Source organism: Myxocyprinus asiaticus, chromosome 39 (assembly GCF_019703515.2).
Source record: "Myxocyprinus asiaticus isolate MX2 ecotype Aquarium Trade chromosome 39, UBuf_Myxa_2, whole genome shotgun sequence".
Lineage (NCBI taxonomy): Eukaryota > Metazoa > Chordata > Actinopteri > Cypriniformes > Catostomidae > Myxocyprinus > Myxocyprinus asiaticus.
The window spans coordinates 29690039-29702296 of NC_059382.1; the positions used below are offsets into that span (position 1 = coordinate 29690039).

A 12258-nucleotide genomic window follows, 5' to 3' on the forward strand; every position below is an offset into this window, starting at 1 on the left:
GAACTTTTCCATGACATTCTAATTTATTGAGATGCACCTATATATATTAGGGGTGTGCAGCGAAGTCATTATTTGTATCTGGACACTGATGAGCCAAAACATTATGACCACCCACAGGTGAAGCGAATAATGTTGATCATCTATTAACAAGGCCACATGTCAAGGTCTGGGTAGATTAGATGGTAAGCGAACAATCAGTTCTCGTAGTCAACGTGCTGAATGCAGGAGAAATGGGCAGGAGTAAAGACCTGAGTGACATGGACAATGGACAAATTGTTATGGCCTGACGACTGGGTCTTAAACGGCAAGGCTTGTGGGGTGCTCCCGGTCAGCAGTGGTCCGAGGAATGACAAACCACAAACCGGCGACAGGGTGTTGGGTGCCCAAGGCTAATTGGTGGTTAAGGGAGGAATGTGTGTGTCAACACACAGTCCATCGAACCCTGCTGCGTATGGGGCTGCGTAGCCGCAGACTAGTCAGAGTGCCCATGATGACCCCTGTCCACCGTCGAAAGCTCCTACAATGGGCACACAAGTGTCGGAACTGGACCTTGGAGCCGTGGAAGAAGGTCGCCTGGTCCGATGAGTCCCGTTTTCTTTTACATCAGGTGGACAGCCATGTACGTGTGCGCCATATACCTGGGGAAGTGATGGCACCAGGATGCACTGTGGGAAGACGACAAGCCGGTGGAGGGAGTGTGATGCTCTGGGCAATGTTCTGCTGAGAAACCCTGGGTCTGGCCATTCATGTGGACGTCAATTTAACACGTGCCACCTACCTAAATATCGGTGCAGACCAGGTACACCCCTTCATGGCAATGGTATTCCCTGATGGCAGTGGCCTCTTTCAGCAGGATAATGCGCCCTGCCACACCGCACACATTGTTCAGGAATGGTTTGAGGAACATAATGAAAAGTTCAAGGTGTTGCCCTGGCCTCCAAATTCCACAGATCTCAATCCGTTTGAGCATATGTGTGATATGCTGGACCAACAAGTCCAATCCATGGCTGCTCCATCTCGCAACTGACAGGACTTGAAGGATCTGCTGCTAATGTCTTGATGCCAGATACCATAGGACACCTTCAGGGGTCTTGTAGAGTCCATGCCTTGGCGGGTCGGCGCTGTTTTGGAGGTATGCAGAGGACCAACAGTATAGCAGGTAGTCATAATGTTTTGGCACATCAGTGTATCTGTTGCTATGGCAAAATTATATGTATTTGGATAGAACTGGATGTGGGCGGTGCTTAAACTGGAAGTGTGTAAAGATTAAATGAAACACCCGTTTATAAATGTAACTCTAAGTTTATAATTAATATAAATAAAATATGCCTTGTATATGCCTATTCATAAAATAATAATAATTATTATTTTTATTTTTATATAGTTGTTATTGTTGCTATTATTATTATTATTATTATTATTAATAGGCAATTATTATTATTTAATTATATATTTTTTATATTATTATTATTATTATTATTATTATATTATCACTTTATTTTTTCTTACCAGATGAAGCTGAATATGTAGGCTACATTAACTGTGGAATATGCTGTTAACTGTGTATTTTCATACTTCTGACTTTAATATCCACTGAAACATGTGATTCTGGAGGCACGAGTTGTTAAGCAATTGTGAAATGTCAAGCACACATTTTGCAGCGAATATTAAGGCTACACTATGTAAGATTTTTTTTGTTAGAAAACAAACAAAATTTCATTAATGAGCAAGAACGCCATCCGTCTTCCAAACCATGTATTTGCCTTACCCTGATTCACTATGGTATGCCTATAATAATTATTTATATTATAGAGCTGTTGGGACGGATTTGGCGGGAAACTGCAGACTTCCGATAGTCGTTCGTACGTGTGTACGTCATGTCCGTAAATAAAGAAAAGAAGGTCTGGAGCTACTACAGCGCGGGTTTATGTGCGGTGAAAAATGGTCTGCAAAGAAAAAGGGAAAGCTACAGAGCCTGTAATAAAACACGAAACAACATCAGCTTGGCTTTTCAGAGGTGGCAACAACTCTGAGATCTCAAAGGATATGAAACCAACCCAGAGATGGAGTTTTTCTTGCTTGACAGGTAAGTTATTTTATTGGACCAATAGTTGGCTAGGTAGCTCTCTTAGCGCGGCAGTTCGTTAGATAGCGTTAGCCACTCTAATGGCGCATTTTGGTATGGATTGTGGTACTGCAGTGCTTTATTTCATTTTCGAGCAGGGACAATGGAAACATTTTTACTTGATGCTGTTTGCCTGCTAGCTAAGTTATAAGTTTTGATGTCGTTAGTGACATTCGCTCTTATAAGTTGATCACCTGTAACCATGGTTACACCGGTACTCCTCAAACCATCAGATTCATCCACGCAGAATAGCAGAGCCAAAGCCCAGCTCACGTAATTGTCATCCACAAGTAACTTGCAGTTCTATGCTTCAAACTCTTTAAATAAAAAAATAAAAAAATTAGAATAGTCAATATAGCCTACAAACAGGTATATTTGGTAGCCTTGTTTTTCGATATACTCGAGGCTGGTTTTGCACACAGATAATTTATGTGGAGGACGTCATCAATTAGCTAAATGCAGTGAGATACATGTCAAGAGCAAGTCTCTCAAATATTTTCAGAAGAGAATAGCTGAAAAAGAACAAGGTTTCTCCATAATAACATGTGTAGGAATATTCTGAATAGATGAACACACTGTAGAGCATTTAAACTTTTTTGGAATAAAGGCTTAACTAGATAATTACCTTAATCGCAGATGTGGATATAAATGTTGTCAGCATTAAGAGATGGACAGATGAGCTCCGCTGTGAATCATCACTTCAGGTCAGGAATTTAACATCGTGCTCAGGTTGGTTTATGCAAATGAATTGACATCATCGTTACAGGGTTCTGATAGGTGAACAGTACAGATAATTCTACAAGTATACAAACATGGTGTTTAGTTCAACTACGTGAATGCAGTCATTCAAAGATTATATTTTTAAAACAGTCAATTTGTTCAGCAGATACAGGTCAGAGGTGAGTCTCCTTTTAGATGGCATCCAGTCCCTCTGACTAAGTCACATGATTTTCAAAACTACAAACAATCCCTCCAATGACATCATTAGACAGAACACAACATAGGCTATCTTTTCTCTCAAGGTTGAGACACACTGGGACTCAGGCCTTATCCAGCTGGAACAAACATGAACAATACGTCCAAATGCAACAGAAAAGCTAGGAAGCAATATACTTTTAGTGATGAATGCTAAGAATGTATTTGTGTCAGCAGCAATTAATGACCGAAAATTTAAACACAATAAAACTCTTACTTAAACTGAATGAGTGATCAGTTAAATAGTTGCAACTCGAAGTATATTTGTTCTCTGGGAGCCGGGCTAAATGAGAAAGCACAGTTAACTGCATACCTGACATGGGTCAGACCCTCAGTCACACCTCACAAATGACATGTAACATTCATAATTATAACATAACCGGAATAAGTGTACATGACTAAAAATGCTTTGATTACCTTTTGATTATTACAATTGCAAGTAAATGTATTAAACTTATCAATAGGCTGAAGAGACAGGGGTAAATCCACCCCTTCAATATTTAAGCAATAAATATTTAATCATGGTCATGACTATAGGTCATGCTATATTATTGCGAATATACTCACAGCTTAAGGGCAGTGTTAGGCAAAATGTGACGCAGAGTTACAAATTTTTGCTTTTTTAAAAAGGTTACCACATAAATTGGCTGGGTCTAAAGGTGGGGCTATGCCCCCTTAGATTTACCTCAACCCCCCCCCCCCCCAAAAAACTTCGGATGCTCCCGCCCTGACTGACAGCAAAACGATCAAGGGGCACTCTGCCCCCGGACTAATGGCAAAACGATCAACGTTGCTATCCTTAAACATACAAGTGCCCCACGAAACATCAAATAGTGTTACTGGCATTGCTACATAATAAAAATACAAGGATACAAATTTTCATCAAAATGTTCAGCATCCAGGTCCGTAAATATCTGTTTTATACACTACCATGCTGCCCAGCCCTATGAGGTTTTTGAGCGCATTTTTTAAAAAGCGTTACGCCCGTAAGTGAGCCGAACGAGTGTCTTGTTTTCACAAAATATTCATTTTTCATCAGAACGCATCGCGTGTTCTCCCAATGCCTCTCAATGAGACGTAATAAACTTTTTATTGAGACAAATGCCTGAAATGTGCCAGAGGCACAGCTGGATATGAATAGAGAATGCTAATTCTGACAGTCTTGGACAGATTCCAAAGGCTGCCGTCGCACAACACATAAATGACATGGCAATGGCACTTGTCACATCGTTTTATCCAAGTGTTATCTATCTCTTCCCCAAGAAACATTAATCTGAAGGGCTTGTCTCTTATTGAATGAGTGAAGAAGCCGTTTTGCCAATAGGATAGGCGCGCCGTGTGAAGTGTGTAAAATGAGGCACCTCAGTCATCGTTTCCCACAAGGCCCGGCTGTTTGCCATCCCTCAGACTGTCAGGTGCCGTCGTTTCAGTGTTGCGCCTCGTGTGAAATGACCTGTCATGGTTGTAAATGTATTTGTTCTCATGCAGGTTGACTGTAATGTTGAGGATACCGGGATTTATATCATTTCCTCTTCGTGCGATCGTCCTCACACCTGAGACTGGATAACAATATCGGCTAGAGGAAATGCAAATTATGTCAATGTACACCGTTTGAGAGATTATACTCTGTTTGAAAGTATTCTTGGAGTGTTCATTTGTAACTGTCTGGGAACAAGTGCTTTTTGACAGATTTGTTGTAAGGTGTAGCAAGGTCATAGTGCAAAAGCCGGATAATTTTATGATTGTCATCACACTTGTCTTTTTCCTGTCATTCTTCTCCCAAGGATGCATGTGGTACTGAGGCAGATTATCAGCTATTTGCCTCTTGAGGAAATGATGCATGTTTTTTTCTTTCTTTCTTTCTTGCTGTGAAGGACTTGGCTACCTGTTTTATTGATATTCATCGTATATGTTGTCATTGAATGCTCATAGCGAGAGCAGAAGATAGCCAATGGTGGCAAAATGAAGCGATGAGGGGAAATAGAGAGATTTATAATCGAATCAAAGGATCATTTAACCGTCCTTCCAGGTACCTTCGAAGTCATATATAATCTGGTTATGGGGAAAACTGGCCCGTTTATCAATTTAAAGTCATATTATTGTCGTAACTGATTCCTTTACCTTCACAAACCATTAAACCATTGCAGCGTCTTCCAGAGGGGTAAAAAGTACAGAGAAGTTATACTTAAAGTATGGGTGCTGCCTCACAATGTACAGTATGTCATGATAACCTGTGAAAAATGTACTTCATAGTTTGGAGGCCTAAGTAAAATGGTAAAGAGTGAAAAGTGTAATTTTTGCCTAGTAATTTTTGCCTTTGTAAAAGTGCAAGTATTCCGTTTCAATAGTACTTATGTATATAAAGGTAATACACCCAAAAATTAAAATTCTTTCATCATTTACTGCTCCCTCTTGTTGTTCCAAATCCAGTTGACTGACTTCAATGGAACACAGAAAGTGAAATTTTGAAGAATATACCTTTTTTTTTTTTTTTTTTTTTTTTTTTTTTACATATAATAAAGTGAATGAGGATGGAAATATATTGTAATTAACCTCTTTAACCCTATGAGGGAGGTTATGTTGCAAAATAAGTTTACGTTTAGAACGTTAAAGTCCCCGGATAAGTCAGGCATATGTGGTATCATTTGAAAGCTTAGAATCTGAACGTTTCAAAGAACACAATCTCTTCTGCATTTATGTTACATAACATGGAACAATATGGCCTGAATACATCCATGTTACAAATAAGCGCCACCTAGAGGTAATGTGGTAGAAATATAAATATGAATATAAAAGTCTTTTGCATAGCACTTAAATACACAAGTCATATATCAAATGAAAGCTCTATATAGTTTATTTTGTTGCCCTAATCTCACAGTTCGAAAGATTTCCTAAATAATCACAAAGTGAAATATGATATCTCTAAGATATCAAATACAAACGTCTCGTTTATGCGCCAATCACTGCTTCTGTAAGCCCCAAATAGCTATAAACTTCATATCTGCTCTTACCTTTATTTTACTTGTCTGTGAGCTTGCTTATGTGAATAATCCAAAATATGCAGTCCAGCAGGAAAAGCATGCTAAACAAATCATGGGAAAATATGTTCTCGACTATTGATGATAAAATATTATACATCGTCACAAAGGGGAGCATCTCAGCTTTCTAATGACATCTATATTGAGCTTCTAGTCCACTCAGAGGCCAAGATATTCAATGAAACAACGGGGGTGATGCATGAACTAAAAGTTAGACTAAATGTCTATGGATGAGCACATCTGTGAGGGCTGAGATGCATTAGAGCAACACCTACATTTCAGATCTGCATATATTGATGGAAGGTGATGGGAAAAAAAAAAAAGAAAATAAGACTTTTTGCAGGGAGATGAACGGAACCAGAATTACAAAAAAACAAAAAAAAAATTATTCATTGTAATATATATATATATATATATATATATATATATATATATATATATATATATATACATATATATACACACACACACACATGCATACAGTATATTAGGGCTGGGCGAAATATCAAATATTTATGATATAATCATGATGATTTTACGGCAATATTGTGTTTTTATTTGGCCAGTAAGTTTCATAAAAACCACATCAGTAGACTAATTTCACAATCCTTGACGCGCTGTGCTGTGTGATTGCGCAGGGCAGCGCTTTTAGAGCAGTTCACTTGCATTGTAAAGTACTATAGGTTCAAGCATTCGTGCAATTCCAAACACGTGGCACAGTATAACAGAAAAGGAGGAGACGACAGCATTTTACCAGATGTGGAAAATTGAAACTGTCAAATACAAACAGCAATGTTAGTGTCAAAATAAAAGCTTCTTGTGAATTTGAAGTAAATAAGACTTAAATATACTATTTTTGTAAAACATAAACCTGATCCTCAAAATAAAAGTGATAATGCGGTATTATAATATATTAATAAACTTGACTGGGTCCAACAGTAATAATTTAGAATTATAAAATATTCTACTGGGTTCCAAAACTGTTAGTGCGTGAAGTAGCTTTTGTACACCTTATTCATTTACAAAACTCTTTTAGTAAAAATATATGAAGGTAAATAATGCTTTTTATAATGCTACTATGTATATTATATATGGAATATGAATGTAAATATAAAGGTGCAAATTAATGAAAATGAATAAATCTCCCGTGTTTATTTTGTGAAAAACTTTTGGGGAAAAATGCCTATTTTTAAATATATTTTTATTTAATGCCTTTTAATATTTTAATCTACTTGGCTACAATGGCTGTTTGGATGAAATGATGGTTCCTCTGTTTAAAAAAAAACCAAAAAAACGCTTTTAAGCCATTTCAGATAATTATCGAGATATTTATTGAATATTGTCAATAGACTGAAAAATATTGAGAGAGATATTTTTATGGAGTTCTTAAACGAAAGTTCGGGAGGAGCTTGCTCATCTAATCTGTCAGTCAACTTGCAGGATGCAGAGTATATAAACCACCGCTTACCTCACTCTAGCGACAGTCTTTCCGGCATCCCTCCACCTCCCCATCTCCTTCCTCAATCTTCTAAGCGTTCCTGGCCATAGCTTCCTCTATATAAAAAGTAGTCCCGTAGAGGGGGTAAATTTTCTTCCTCGAGCCCCTCGTTTGCGGACAGCAAGCCACATATGTTTACCCTTTATCACTCAAAGATTATATGGGCAGGCGAACTCGTGAAAATCCATATTGCGCTGCCCTAATTAAGTACTCCCTAATTAAGTTACTTTAAACCCATGCCTTCTTTACTACAAAGGCTTTTTATCCACCAGGCTCCCTCCCAGTCAGATAACCTCCCAACACAGGACTTGCCAATGAGAAATAACAGCTGTACTTATGCCTTTAATGTGCAGATATGGCTTAGTCATAGCTCCCCTGTTCAGGCAAGCATTACCTCAGTCCCATGATAACGCACTGTGTGTTTAGCCTTTGCGACGTGTGTGAGCGCAGTGTTGATCAGAGTATAATCTATTTATCACACATGGCGCTGCGTGACTGCCCATGCCACACGCTTATCAGATTACCACAGTCCCTGAGTATTGGGATAGTAAACCTGCTTGCCATTTGCAACTTTATGAAACTGCACTGTGGATATCTACATCAGCATTTTCCCCTGTGGTTGGGAAAACTACAATCTGCCCTGGCACTGATTCACTCCTCAAGCAGAACCAATTGTGAATTTCTCCGTCCTGGGAGAAGCTTTGGGGGATTTGTGCCTAGCCAACAAGGACTTGTATCCATATATTTGATTTAGCACACACGAATGTTGGTGCCTAGATCAGCACAGAGCTGAATGAATCACGTGAAAACAGCGGAATGACTTCAGATGAAGGCTGCAGCTCCTTAGACTGTATTAATGTTATCAGATATCTTCACGGTTCTGCAAACTTTTATGTGTGAAGGGGCTCATAAGTTATTCTCAGTAGCTTCAAATTCCAGTGTGAGTGTCAAATTGGTGAAAAGATGGTTCATTTCCATATTTTCTCATTTTCTGGTTGCTGGGCCTCTTGTCATTGTTGTCGAATTTGAGCAGAGAGAAATGGAGGTTGAACAGAGTTCATTCATACATTAATGCAGTCACATTACTTTGAATACAGTTTAAGATGTTAGATTAGAGTTAGTCCTGCTCTGTAGGGAACATGCACAGAATTTCAGCAAGATCTGCCTGCATCTTAAAGGAGTAGTTCATCCAGAAATTAAATTCATAATTTATTTGCCTTTATGTTGTTCCTAATGTCTGTCTTCCATTGAACACAAATTGAGAAAATTGAAAAATCTACTGGTTGTTCTTTTTCATGCAATTACAATGGAGGACTGAGGCTTTCAAGCTTTAAAAAGTTTGCAAAAGCATCATAAACGGGGTCCATAAGGCTCATGTGCTATATTCCAAATCTTTTGAAGTCATACAATAGATTTGGGTGAGAAACAGACCAAATTTAAGTTATTCACTGATAATTTTCCATTGCTGTGAGCTCTTCGGCTAATTCGAGAACCACTGTGACCACATCATTGAGTCAGTTATTGAGTTGAACCTAATCAGTCTAAGTCGCGCACAAATAATTCAGACAAGTTTGTTGTATTAACCAGTTGAACTGATTCATTGAAAAGATCTGATTCAAGAGAACCATTTGTCATTCGAATGTGCCAATAAGTGCTAGGAGAGATATCAAAATGATCAGTGAATGACAACTTATTATTTTAATCTGTTTACAATACACTTGCATATTTATTTTAAGACAAAATACTTATTTGTCATTTTTCGTTTTGTCTTTTTTTTAAAAAAAGCAACAAAACGTTTTCATTGTTATTAATTTGCTTATTGGATATTAGTTTGCTCATGAAATGCCAAATATAATTGGAAATTAGCAGGAAATGGTGCACCCTTTTCTGAAGTGGTTATTTTGAATAAGCACAATCCAAAAAAAAATTCTTAATGTCTCAGAATTATTTGCTGTAAAATGACATATTTTGCCCTATAACTGTTAACACTATATCAATATAGAGATATATATCTGTCTATTGTCTTTTTTTTTTAACATAAATTATGTTGCCTTGTCAGTATTCAATAAAAACATTTATTTTTATTTTTATTTTATTTATTTTTTCAGTCTTGATACACTTTGGGACCAAAAAAAAAAAAAAAATAAATACAAAAAAATTTCCTTAAAGGGATAGTTCAACCAAAAATGAAAATTTTCTCATCATTTACTCACCCTAATGCTATCCCAGATGTGTATGACTTTCTTCTGCTGAACACAAATTCAAGAATATCTCAGCTCTATAAGTCCATACAATGCAAATGAATGGTGACCAGAACCTTGAAGCTCCAAAAAGCACATAAAGACAGCATTAAAATAATCCATATGACTCCAGTGGTGAAATCCATGTCTTCAGAAGCGATATGATAGGTGTGGGTGAAAAACAGATCAATATTCAAGTCTTTTTTTATTATAAATCTCCACCTTTGACTAGCCCCGACCAGTAGGTGGCAATATGCACGAAGAATGTGAAGCACCAAAAACAAAAGAAGAATTTGGAAGTGAATATGAAAGTGGAGATTTATTGTAAAAAAAAAAAAAAAAAAATACTGAAATATTGATCTGTTTCTCACCCACACCTAGCATATTACTTCTAAAGACATAGATTAAACCACTGGAGTTTTATGGATTACTTTTATGCTGCCTTCATGTGGCTTTTTGGAGCTTCAAAGTTCTAGCCAGCATCGACTTGCATTGTATGGACCTACAGCGCTAAGATATTCATCTAGAAATCTTCATTTGTATTCTGCAGAAGAAATAAAGTCATACACAACTGGGATGGCCTGAGGGAAATGATGATAAAATTTTCTTTTTTGGGTGTTCTATTCCTTTAAAGGGTGTCTTTAGCCCCATTGTACCCTACTGTACATTCTTCAAAATTTCCAAATTCGCTTTCCACGGATGAAAGAATGTCTTGTGGATGAGTAAACGATGACAAAACTAACCGTTTGAGTGTCACATTGTCCTTCTCTTGACAATAACATTAAGGGTGCTGTACCGTGAATCACAGCATTTGGCATTTAGAAAACTGTCGGGCGCAGTGATAATGTTCTTTCCCGCTCTTCAGTTTGGCTTCACATGGTTGAGATGCTTTACCTTGTTCCGTATATGCTTAGCACGGTGCCAGAGGACCCCTGCTCTAGCATTTTAACAAAGTTTCTATGGCAACGTGGCCATTACTCCAAAAGAGGTAAGTTGTTGAGGATGCTCAGCTGGAAGGGGCTGCTCACAAGTGCCTACACATATCATCCAAACACACCAGGATGTAGACATACTTTAGGGATGAGTTGATTTCAATTTCTCCTCCTGACGGTTAATTTATGCACATTGCCACATGCCATGGGGAGCTGATAGAGCCATCCGATGAGGGTTCGGTATAGAAAGAGTATATTAGTATTCATTTCAAGGTATGACACATGGAATGAAGGAGCTTTTCAAAAATTCACTGTGCTTCAAATAGCTGTACAAGTTATAATGCTATCTGGTTTCTGGGGTAAAAAATTAGGGCTGTCAATTTATGGACAATTCTTAACCCTGGGTAAACATAATGCTGGGTTATCTTGTTTCATGTTTCACACTGTTAAATGAAAGCTTGATAATTATTACTATTATTATATACTGTATCATATGGTTAGACCCCATGTGCATTTTTTACAATGGCAGAGTAGGATGGGCTTCCCCAGCTGAGTCCCTCCACTGCTTAAAAATGGGAGTTTTTAAGGGGTTTTTAAAATAAATCTTATGGAGTTTTCCCCCCTTGCCACAGTTGCCTTTTACTTTTGGTTTTAAGACATAGCATGATAAGGCATGATTTCTTTGAAGCTGCTTTGAAACAATATTTATTATGAAAAAGACGGAATACAAGAACAGTTGCTATACAAGTACTTGAATGTAGTTTGATCGATGCTCTGTGCACTATTAGAAGGGTTTGTTTCACTCCATATCATGTTAAATTCTAACTCTCAGAATGCAATACTACCCGCACTTCCAGGCAGTGCCGAGTTTATGCCATCTGGGAATCAGTGCATCCCAGAATTTGATGATGTCAGCTGTATTAATTATATTGCTATGGTGCCTGAAAACCTGAAACCACAATTCAAGTCTGCCACCATTGAAAAGTACTGAAAACTTTATTGTACAACTATAACTACCTCTTTCAATAAGATTAACTCTAATATGAGAAATACTGGTCTTTATCTTTAACTAATTGGTAAAAAAATAAATAAAAAAAAATCATTATATAATGCTTAAAGGGATAGTTCACCCAAAAATGAAAATTCTCTCATCATGTACTCACCTTCATGCCATCCCAGATTTGTATGGCTTTCTTCAGCAGAACACAAACAAAGATTTTTAAATGAATATCTCAGCTCTGTAGGTCCATTCAATGTAAGTGAATGGTGACCAGAACTTTGAAGCTCCAGAAATCACATAAAGGTAGCATAAAAGGAATCCAGTGGTTTAATCCATATCTTCAGAAGTGATGTAATTGGTTTTGGGTGAGAACAGACCAAAATATAACTCCATTTTTCACTGCACATCTTGACATCTGCAGTCTCCTTGGCGATCATGATTTCAAGCTCG

The 12258-nt window shown here is 37.6% G+C and overlaps 1 protein-coding gene across 3 annotated transcripts in view; it reads left to right on the forward strand.

Moving 5' to 3' along the window:
* The window catches only part of LOC127430022 (1,4-alpha-glucan-branching enzyme-like), a 218258-nt gene that overhangs the window by 80931 nt on the left and 125069 nt on the right, over window positions 1-12258 (forward strand). The gene's annotated exons all lie outside the window — the stretch shown is intronic.